Source organism: Sinocyclocheilus anshuiensis, unplaced genomic scaffold (genome assembly GCF_001515605.1).
Source record: "Sinocyclocheilus anshuiensis isolate Anshui unplaced genomic scaffold, SAMN03320099.WGS_v1.1 scaffold2860, whole genome shotgun sequence".
Taxonomy (NCBI): Eukaryota; Metazoa; Chordata; class Actinopteri; order Cypriniformes; family Cyprinidae; genus Sinocyclocheilus; species Sinocyclocheilus anshuiensis.
This window is the reverse complement of record NW_015555908.1, coordinates 55,891-65,501: the sequence shown is the minus strand read 5'-3', so window position 1 is coordinate 65,501 and position 9,611 is coordinate 55,891. Positions and strand designations below refer to the sequence as shown.

Below are 9,611 nucleotides of genomic sequence, written 5' to 3'. Positions count from 1 at the left end.
TTATCCAAAAATAACTTTGCAGTTATTTTAATGTACATTGATACATTGCAATTGCAGTTTGAACTGTGATCTGTCATGTCACGTTAATGCCACAAAATTCACATTTACTTTGTTACTTTGAAAACTTTTGTGTCTGCAGTGTGTGTATAGAGGGCCCAATAATGGTAAAAAAAAATGAGCCACTCCTTTTATTTAAAATAATAGAAGGATCTGTGAAGGGTTTCAAATTTTAAAAATTACTTAAGTGGATTTATGTGCCATTAACTTACTCTGGGCTCTTCCTTGGTGGTCCCCTGAGGGTCTCAGGACAGCGAAGGTGTGCTCTATGGATTGAACACAAAATGTTGTTCAGTTTTTAAGATTTATTTAAATGCTGTGAATGTTTCAGATTTCCTTGATCCCTGATTATGCTCTTTTACCTTGTGTGTTAGGTTGATCAACACACCAGCCGTCTCCGTGATGGTCTGGCTGAGACACACGCAGTGGAGCTGAGAAAGGTGGAGTAGGTAAGTTGCACTTATAATTTGTGTAATTGTGAGATTTATGTTCCTCCATTGACAGGGCATTTCCCCATAACTTGCATTCTTCAAAATGATAATATCATAATTGTAAAAGTAATGCATATGAACCAAGCAGTTTAAGTCCGTTAATGACGGTTCACAATCTTAAAGGGACAGTTGTATACAAATAAAAAATGTGTTTATCATATAAAGTGATTATGACTCTTCAGAAGATTGGAATTATACCACTCATATTGTATCGGTTACTTCTACAATCTCTGTATAGACTATGGAAATGTAGGAACAGAAATCCCTGTGTTCATTGAAGACATCTTCATTTGTGTTTTGAAAATAAAGTTTGTGGGTTGAGAATGTCATGAGTAATTCACAGAGGTTTCTATGAATGAACTAACCCGTTAATTGCATCAAATGTTGATCTTCATTTAGCTTTCCAGCTAGCCAAATACAACTAATTATTTACCTTGAAAGCTGGGGAGACTCTCACACCAGTTCTGCTGTTGGTCTTCCATGTCCCTTTGTTGCTGATTGACAAATGCTTGACGGACAGAGGAGCATGCTGAGTGCGCACTCTCCTGAAGTCAACAACAATCTCCTTCGTCTTCTCCACATTTGACATTATTTCAAATGAATTTTTCATATAAACATTGAAAGGTTCAATTAAACTTCTCCATCATGAAAGGTTATCATCTGTGTCATTGTTAATCCAGCAACACAATATAGAAAATCACTCTTTGCTTTAGAATTTTTAGTAGTTTTATTAACAATCACTGTTTAATTTGTACATTGAATTCTATGTATGTTTTATTTTTAAAACACTGACAATACTCACACAATGACAATAATTTTATAAATTGAAAAAAGGCAAAAAACAATATTACAACAAAAAACAATGATACAGTATTGTAAAAACATAATATTTTTTAACATAATGTTTTATAATGTACATCGGTGTCACTGATTAAAGTTTTAGTCATTTACTCACCCTCATGTTGTTCCAAACCTATATGAGTTTCTTTGTTCTGGTGAACACAGAGGAAGATATTTTAAAGAATGTTTGTAACCAAGAAGTTCCATAGTATTTTTCTCCCCATATAATTTTTTTCCCTACTATGGAAATCAGTGGTGCCCAAAACTGCACCATTTTTGGGGATCTATCAAGTCGATTTCATATAAATATGATGTGATGCTCTTTTTGTGTACATTGTTACATAAAATGCTCTTACTCTGTTTCTTTTTCTTCACCCAATACCTTAGGACAGACCAGCCTGTGATCTCCCAAATCCACCTCTGGTCCACGATCATTCCCACACCTGTGTCTCATCACAGTCCATCACCAGTGTCTGCACCCTGCCTACTGCCAATATTATGGATTTCTGTTCTGTTAGAGATATGCCATTCACAACAATCGCTACACAATATCAAGCTCAAATAATTTATTCTTGCCTAACAGTTTCCCTGATTTCCCTGAATACTGTTCACAATGTAGCATGATCTCTCCTACCTTTGTGCATTCAGTTAAAATATGTCCTTAATATTTGTATTATTTGATTATATCTTAAGTTTATGATTTAAAAGCAAATTCACTTAATCTTTCCCTAGAAGAGAAAATAGGTGTGTTTGACTTGAAGCGGTGCTGCGCAGACCGATCGAAGTATGACATACAAGTACCGCGAGAGCAAGACAGCTTCTTATGCTTTTGAATCGCTCTCACGATACTTCGTCATACTTCAATCAGTCTGCACAGTGCCGCTTCAAGTCGAACACGTCTAAAGTGTAAGCTCTCACGGTCAGCTCTGGGTCTTGTGCAGTAATATGATGAGCAGGTGTTCAGTGTCATCACCTTACTTCATTGAAATGCTGTATTGACGTGGATTCACCTAGGTTTAAAACGGTTTAATAAATTTAACTGGGAAAGAACAAATTATTCAGTGTCGTTAATGTTGTGAGGCTGCATAACCTCTGGTCAGATTAACATTTGTGTAGTCTGTTTCCTCCAGAGGTTTCTACCTTATATAGTTAAATATCTAAAAATTATAGTCTTTGTAACCATTCTCAATAGATATTGAAAGCATTTTTTTTTATGGTGCTTTTAAACAAAATAGTAAATGTAATATGTGAGGTAAGCCATGGCTGGGTGTACATTACACAATTTTAATGTATGCCGTGGAGGTAAAGAACTACATGAACTGAAGCCATAAATCACCCCTTAATTCTAATGATCAGGTGTGATCAATTCTGTTCAAATTCAACACTGATCCTGCAGCCCTGTCTGTAATTAACCAGTGCTCCTGAAGATCATAAATAGCTGGTTCAGTAGTGTTTGAGATGGGCTGGAGCTGAACTTTGCAGGAGGCTGTATAGTTATATAGAAAGGTAAGCGTTGGGTGTGATTAATTATTGAGTAGTACATTTAATTTTACCTTGAAAAGGTAAGTGATTGCTCTTAATTATTCTGTAATTTAATTACAGGCAGGATGTACAGTAATTGCATTAAATACTGTATAGACTATAGAACATTTCTGTGTAAAACAATAGTCAATTTAACAAACACGTCTCAAGTTTAACATTAAAATGTGTTTTTGTCAGTCCAAGAATAATTTATGCATTATGATTTGAAACATTAAGTAATGCAATATTTTTAATTAGTACAGAAATGTCATTACACTGTTGAAATACAAAATAACTTGTAATCATAATTACTTTCTTTGGAGTAACTTGCTCAACATCAAATATATGTATATATATGTGTGTACATTTACTCGTTAATCCAATCACCAAGTGTTACGACCCTTTAAGATGGTCTAGGGGTAAAAGGAGTAACATTAAATTTGTGGCAAATCTGTAGACTTGATGGAGGCAGCAAGAGACAATGCAGGGACACAAACCGCCAACTAAGTGATTTATTATACAAGGTGAAAAGAATCCATATAACTACAAAATATAAATCATTTAAAGAGACAACCCATATGTACAAATATTTACAACTCAGGAAAAAGGGAAACAAACAAACAAATCAACCCAAGAGAAAGGGGACGCTAGTGACGCCAAAAGAAAGAGAAGTGGTTTTGTTGTGTTTCTTTAACTTATTTTAAACCTCTAACCTAACTAAAGAAAAGAAAGAAAGAAAAAAAAACAAATCTTCAGTGCCAAGCGCCATATACTTCCCTACTCTCAACTAATAATGAAACTTACAGGGGGTGGCGTTCACCTCTTACCTATGTTGTCTAAACATATCAAGTTACCTAAATGTTGCACAATGGAAGTCGCACGACATCTTCCCTATCCACCTCCCTCTTGAGTAAAGAGTAAACGTAATAGAGCATAAGCTCATCAAAGCTCAAAGAGCAACGCCATCAGGATAGCAGACTTCACAGACTCATATTTCAGACTCTCTTCTAGCGATAATGTAGAACAAACTTCTTGCGCTTTACCAAATAATCTACATTGCAAAAGCAAAGACCAGACCTCCTTAGGCCAATGAAGAGAAGTTGCATTCAAACGCACTAAAGTAAGTATCCACTTCTGTTTCTCTAAATTGAGGAACGAGTGCAATGTGTCTACTCACGTCAAAAGCCTCTGGGGCTAAACCAACCCGCGGAGAAGGAGAAGAGGCGTGAGCGGTGTCCGGCTGTACAGCTGAGCTAGTAGCAACTTTTGATGCACTTAGCTCAAGCTGCCTCAGCTTCACCTGCTTATCTGCCTCGATTTCCAGCTTGCGTACTTCCAACTGCAAATTCAGTTCAGCTTGGCGCGCCTGGGCTCTCTCATGCGCTTCATAATGCAAACGGGCCAGGCGGACCTTCAGTCGTGTGCCTTCCCGTGAATCAACAGAACTGGGTGAAAACGGCTCAAACGGTGGTAAACCGGCCTTTGCTTCGGCCTCCGCCTCCACGTCAGCATCAGCTCCGCCACTCCGCTTGTCCTCCTCCCCAGAACTGAATTGCGCCAGAGCCACGCCATCCATATCAACAACTCCGCCCGTTTCACCACCCCCAACGTTTGACGTAGGCCACACCTGCAACTCATTCAAACGCAAGATCAGTATTCGTTTTATTTCTTTTTTAAGAGCCTGTTTACTTACAATAACCTGAAAATGGTCTGCGATCTGCAATAAATCCTGCTTCCTGCACAAATTAATCTGCTCTACAGATGGACTGGTAACAAAATCTTGCAAGTTAAACACTTCCATAATAAATAACCAACCAATAAGAATAACACTACTACACCGCATGAGTAAGTCCTATACTGTCACAATACCCCAAACAATGCAATATCCATTCCTTGCAACCAACACATCTACAGAATTACCACAATTACCATAATTTTGGGGATTAATTTATCCCGGACGAGCCCCCATTAAATGTTACGACCCTTTAAGATGGTCTAGGGGTAAAAGGAGTAACATTAAATTTGTGGCAAATCTGTAGACTTGATGGAGGCAGCAAGAGACAATGCAGGGACACAAACTGCCAACGAAGTGATTTATTATACAAGGTGAAAAGAATCCATATAACTACAAAATAGAAAGGGGAGAGAGAAAGAGAGAGAGAGCGAGAGCGAGCGCGAGAAAAAAAAACACAGGCACTCCCACAAGGACATATATGGATGTAACACCAAGCTTGTAATGTTGAACACTTAAAACTTATAAGTAGTCAAGGATCTAATATGCTCTCTGCAAAATAACTTGTATATGCATGTTTATCTCTTACAGAGAGATCAAACTAACAGGGATAGTTGGACAAACAGATTTAAAAGTGCATGATGGATTACGTGGTTAAAAACGTCCTTTTTTTCTTTTTGTATTGTTTTTTTTGTTCTCATTTGTTTCCAGTAAAGAAGATCGTAAGTCACCTTTTGCCTGGTCATTTAGAGAAATGAATGTCCATATAAAGCACACAGTGTTATTATGTGCATAAGTAAAGAAAAACAAAGTGTTGGTGCTTCCTTGTAAATATTAATATAATATAAGACAAAAATGGGACAGGGACTATGGATCCATTGATGCAAAGTCGATCTACAAAATAATGCGATGTTTGCTTTTAAACATGCTATACGTTCTTGTAGAAAGAAAAGCAAATATCACAGAATATGGATTTTAAATAATCTTTATTTCTTCACGTATTTCCCTTTAAATTAATCAAGTATAGCAGGTGGTCTGCAGCTTCCCGTCCTGACGCACATACCGGCATATTTCGGGTGATAAAGATACGTCGTATAGATGTCATTTAGAGGTAGGGAAGACGTCTTATTTAACAGCTCAAACGGCCGATCTACAGACGATCAAAATACGACTATAAAAAAAGAAGCCGATGTTTACCAGATGATACGCTCTTTAGCAGACGTCTCCGCGACGTACGTGTGCTATCTGGGTATGTTACAGTCATTGCCCTTGCCTATGACACTTTGCTACAATGTAAAGTAGTGAGTGTACAGCTTGTAATGGTACATGCTACTGGTAACCTGGGTTACATATGTGTTGGGTTGTTGAGGGTATCGGGTGTCTTCTGTACCTCCTCTGGCTCTGGTTTAATCATTTCATCTGCTCGATTTACTCATTCTTCACAGTCACCACAGGGGTCAAAGGTGGAGATGGAATGAACCTGATCCATAGACAAAGTCAAGGGGAAAGAAGAAGCAAGTAAAACCATATTGTTCCTTTTCATAAAAATATATATTTTTATGTTTTTATTCTTTTTAGTGTTTTACATAAAGCTATATGAACTTCTCATGCACACCACTCAGATATCAGGAAACCTTTTGAATTCATTATTCTACAAAAGGTACACTAATCTGGCATGCAGAGTCTTTGTATTACATCCAGTGTGTCATGAAGGTCCTTGCCTTAACAACATCCGCCTATCAGAAAAAATAAAAATCCATCTCCATATGCCCTGCCAATCCTATTCAAACATTTATACAACACGTGGTTAAAATATTTTAAGGAACTTTCAACAGATTTTACGGTCTAGCCCATTTCAATTTTAGTAACCCCAGCCCGCTGGGCTGAGCGTTACGAGGTGGCTCGACTCACATTGGCGTCTCACACAAATGTCACATGATTTCAAATTATTGGGGGGTTGATTTAGGGCGTTTACACTTGTAGTTCAGTTCTCTTGGTTCGGATACATTGAGTCCGGGTTCACTTAAAGATACAAAACAAAAGGTATAAGGATAATATCACAACCTGATTGGACAGCTCTTATGACATATATTTAAAATTTCCTTCAAATGTACAGAACATCCAAAAACCTATGTATGCACACATGGTGGTATTTTTACCAGCTTATAACTCACAAAGAGCTTAAAGGGATAGTTCACACAAAAATTAAAATTCTATCATGTATTCACCCTTCACTTACTCCAAACCTGTATAAATTTATTTTTGTTGAACACAAAAGATATATTGACGAATGTTGGTAACCAGGTGACAGTTGTAACGTGTGCTGGCTGTGTAATAAAGCGCACGGCGAAGGAGTATAATCCAAAAAGGAATTTTAATAATAAATCCACAGGAAAAATCAATCCAAACACAAATAATAGCAGACAATGAACTGAGGAACAGACAGGGCTTAAATACAAGGACAGGGCAATTAAGGAGAAACAGAACAGGTGTGTGGAACTAATTAACAAATCAAAGACCATAGAAACAAACAAGGGAAAACAGGCAAACTGGAACGCAGAGAAACCAAACCAAAACACAACAGAAATGTGACATGTCACCCCCTCATGGACAGCGCATCCTCTCGCTGACAAAAGCAGTCCAACAAAGAGGTAGGGTGGGGGTTCAGGAGGCGAGCGTGGGGCAGGTGAGGAGGGGCAGGCAATAGGAAAGGAGCATAGTTCATAGATGAAGGGAGGAGCCAGGGAGGAGCCCGGAGCAGGAGGAGCCAGGTGGAGAACCAGAGGCCAGCCAGGATAGCGGCCCATGGCGGAGTTGACAGTGGGAGGAGCCATGGTGGAGATGCGTCCGACTGATGGAGACTGAGACAGTGGAAGAGGAGCCCAGGATGGAGAAGGAGCCGCAGAGCCAGGGTGACACCAAGGATCCGGAGGGCCAAGGCGGAGCTGGCGGCTCAGCCGACCGAGGCGGGGATCCGGAAGACCGTGGTGGAGCCGGAGCCACAGAGGACCAAGGTGGAGCTGGAAGGAAGCAGGAGCCAGACGGACCCAGAGGGATGGAGGGATGAGGCGAAGCCGGAGGAGTGGAATCCCGAGGCGAATGATGGTCGACAACCGACCAAGGCGGCCCCGGAGGGACGAGGGAGCCCAGTGGAGCCAGTGGGATGATGGGCCATGGTGGAGACGAGGGAGCAATGAGCCAAGGTGGAGCCGATGGGTTGGAGGACCGAGGTGGAGTCCGGGTCTCGGAGGCTGGAGGTGAAGACAAGGGATCCTCCAACCCCGAGGTAGCTGGAAGCTGAAGATCCCGAAGCTCATCCGTTCCACCGGTTTTGCCATGCTGAGGGTGAGCTGAGGAATCTTCAGTGACCAGCTGACACAGGGCCAATGGACTGGCTAGCTGAGACAGAGGAGGAGGGAGTGGGAGGCTGGGTGGGAACCTCCTTGATGCTGTTGATGAGGAGATGGCTGACGAAGGAGAGCTGGACAGGACCAGCAGAGACGAAGGAGACAAAGGAGAGCTGGGCAGGACCAGCAGGGACTCAGGAGAGCTGGGCGGAACCAGCAGGGGCTCAGGAGACAAAGGGGAGGTGGGCAGGACCAGTGGAAACGGGAGAAGACAGAAATCCTCATTTAAACAGTCAAATAATCCAGAGTTTATCACTAGCTCACCCTCAGCAGTGGGAGTGTGGGCGGGGTGACATTCCATTCCCTCGACCTCCACAAGGACTCCCACGGCGATACACGGTGTTGCCGGCTCACACACCTGGTCAGTCGCCTCATTGAGCTCGGGCTCCGGGGCGATCATCCGCTCTGTCGCTTTACACGGCGCTGGCGCTTTAATCACGGCGGGTTCTGGCTCTGTGGCTACGGTGGGCTCTGGCAATATCTCCATGCAGCTGAGTGGTGAGGGCTGGCTGAGCTCTGGATCGGGAGTGGGGCTGGAGATGTCCTCAGAGGTGCATATGGAGAAATACAGTCCATTCTTCTCCAGCACCCACACCACAAAAGCGGCGAAATCCTCCTTTGGACCATTCACTGGCATGCGTGCCTTACATCGCTCGCTCAGGCTGGTGTAATAGAATATGCAGAGCGAGCGGTCAGGGAAGTGCGTAAGGCACACCAGATCTAAATAGTGGTATATCTTTGGTGTGGTCCTCCAGCGAACAGTTCAACTGCTCCAAGCATAGGAGCTGGACGGCTGGTATATCCATTTACAGGGAGAGGAGCGAAACAAAACAAAAAACAAAAGAAAGAAAAACGCCACTATTTTATTCACTTGAGGGTCTGCTATTCTGTGTGCTGGCTGTATAATAAAGCGCACGGCGAAGGAGTATAATCCAAAGGGGAATTTTAATAATAAATCCATGGGAAAAATCAATCCAAACACAAATAATAGCAGACAATGAACAGAGGAATAGACAGGGCTTAAATACAAGGACAGGGCAATTAAGGAGAAAAAGAACAGGTGTGTGGAACTAATTAACAAATCAAAGACCATAGAAACAAACAAGGGAACACAGGCAAACTGGGGCCCGTTTCAATAATGAGGTTCAAACAACTCTGAGTTGAAACTTGAACTCAGAGTTGACTTACCCTGAGATGGGAAACTCGGAGTTTTCGGGTTCATAACAGCTGAATTGAGTTAGTTCAATAGACTCTAAGTAGGTTGACTGCAGCTGTGTCCCAAAGTTAAGTGCACACACTTCGAAGGGCACGGACTTCGAAGGCCACGCCTCCGAAGTGCATGAAGGACGCTCTGCCTTCGCAGGATTTCCTAATTGCGACACCAGAGGTTCCCAATTAACGCTCTGTCGCATAGCAACATAGAGAGAAGAGCTGACGAGAGGACAATCCTGCCAGGATAGGTGGAGCCAGAATTGCTCTTTTTTTAATGTTTTACTTCATAATGGAGGAGACAGTGATGTACCTCAGGCTTAGCGAAGACCGAGGCCAGGTAGGTTACACTGA

At 41.6% G+C, this 9,611-nt stretch overlaps 1 long non-coding RNA gene across 1 annotated transcript; it reads right to left on the bottom strand.

Annotated features, from left to right (window-relative positions):
- Positions 1-269: 269 nt before the first annotated feature.
- LOC107675928 (uncharacterized) lies at positions 270-1,056 on the bottom strand. Its single transcript, XR_001632658.1, has 3 exons — positions 982-1,056; positions 420-488; positions 270-323 (listed from the first exon to the last, which is right to left on the bottom strand). It is a non-coding gene; the product is annotated as an uncharacterized LOC107675928 (long non-coding RNA).
- Positions 1,057-9,611: the final 8,555 nt, after the last annotated feature.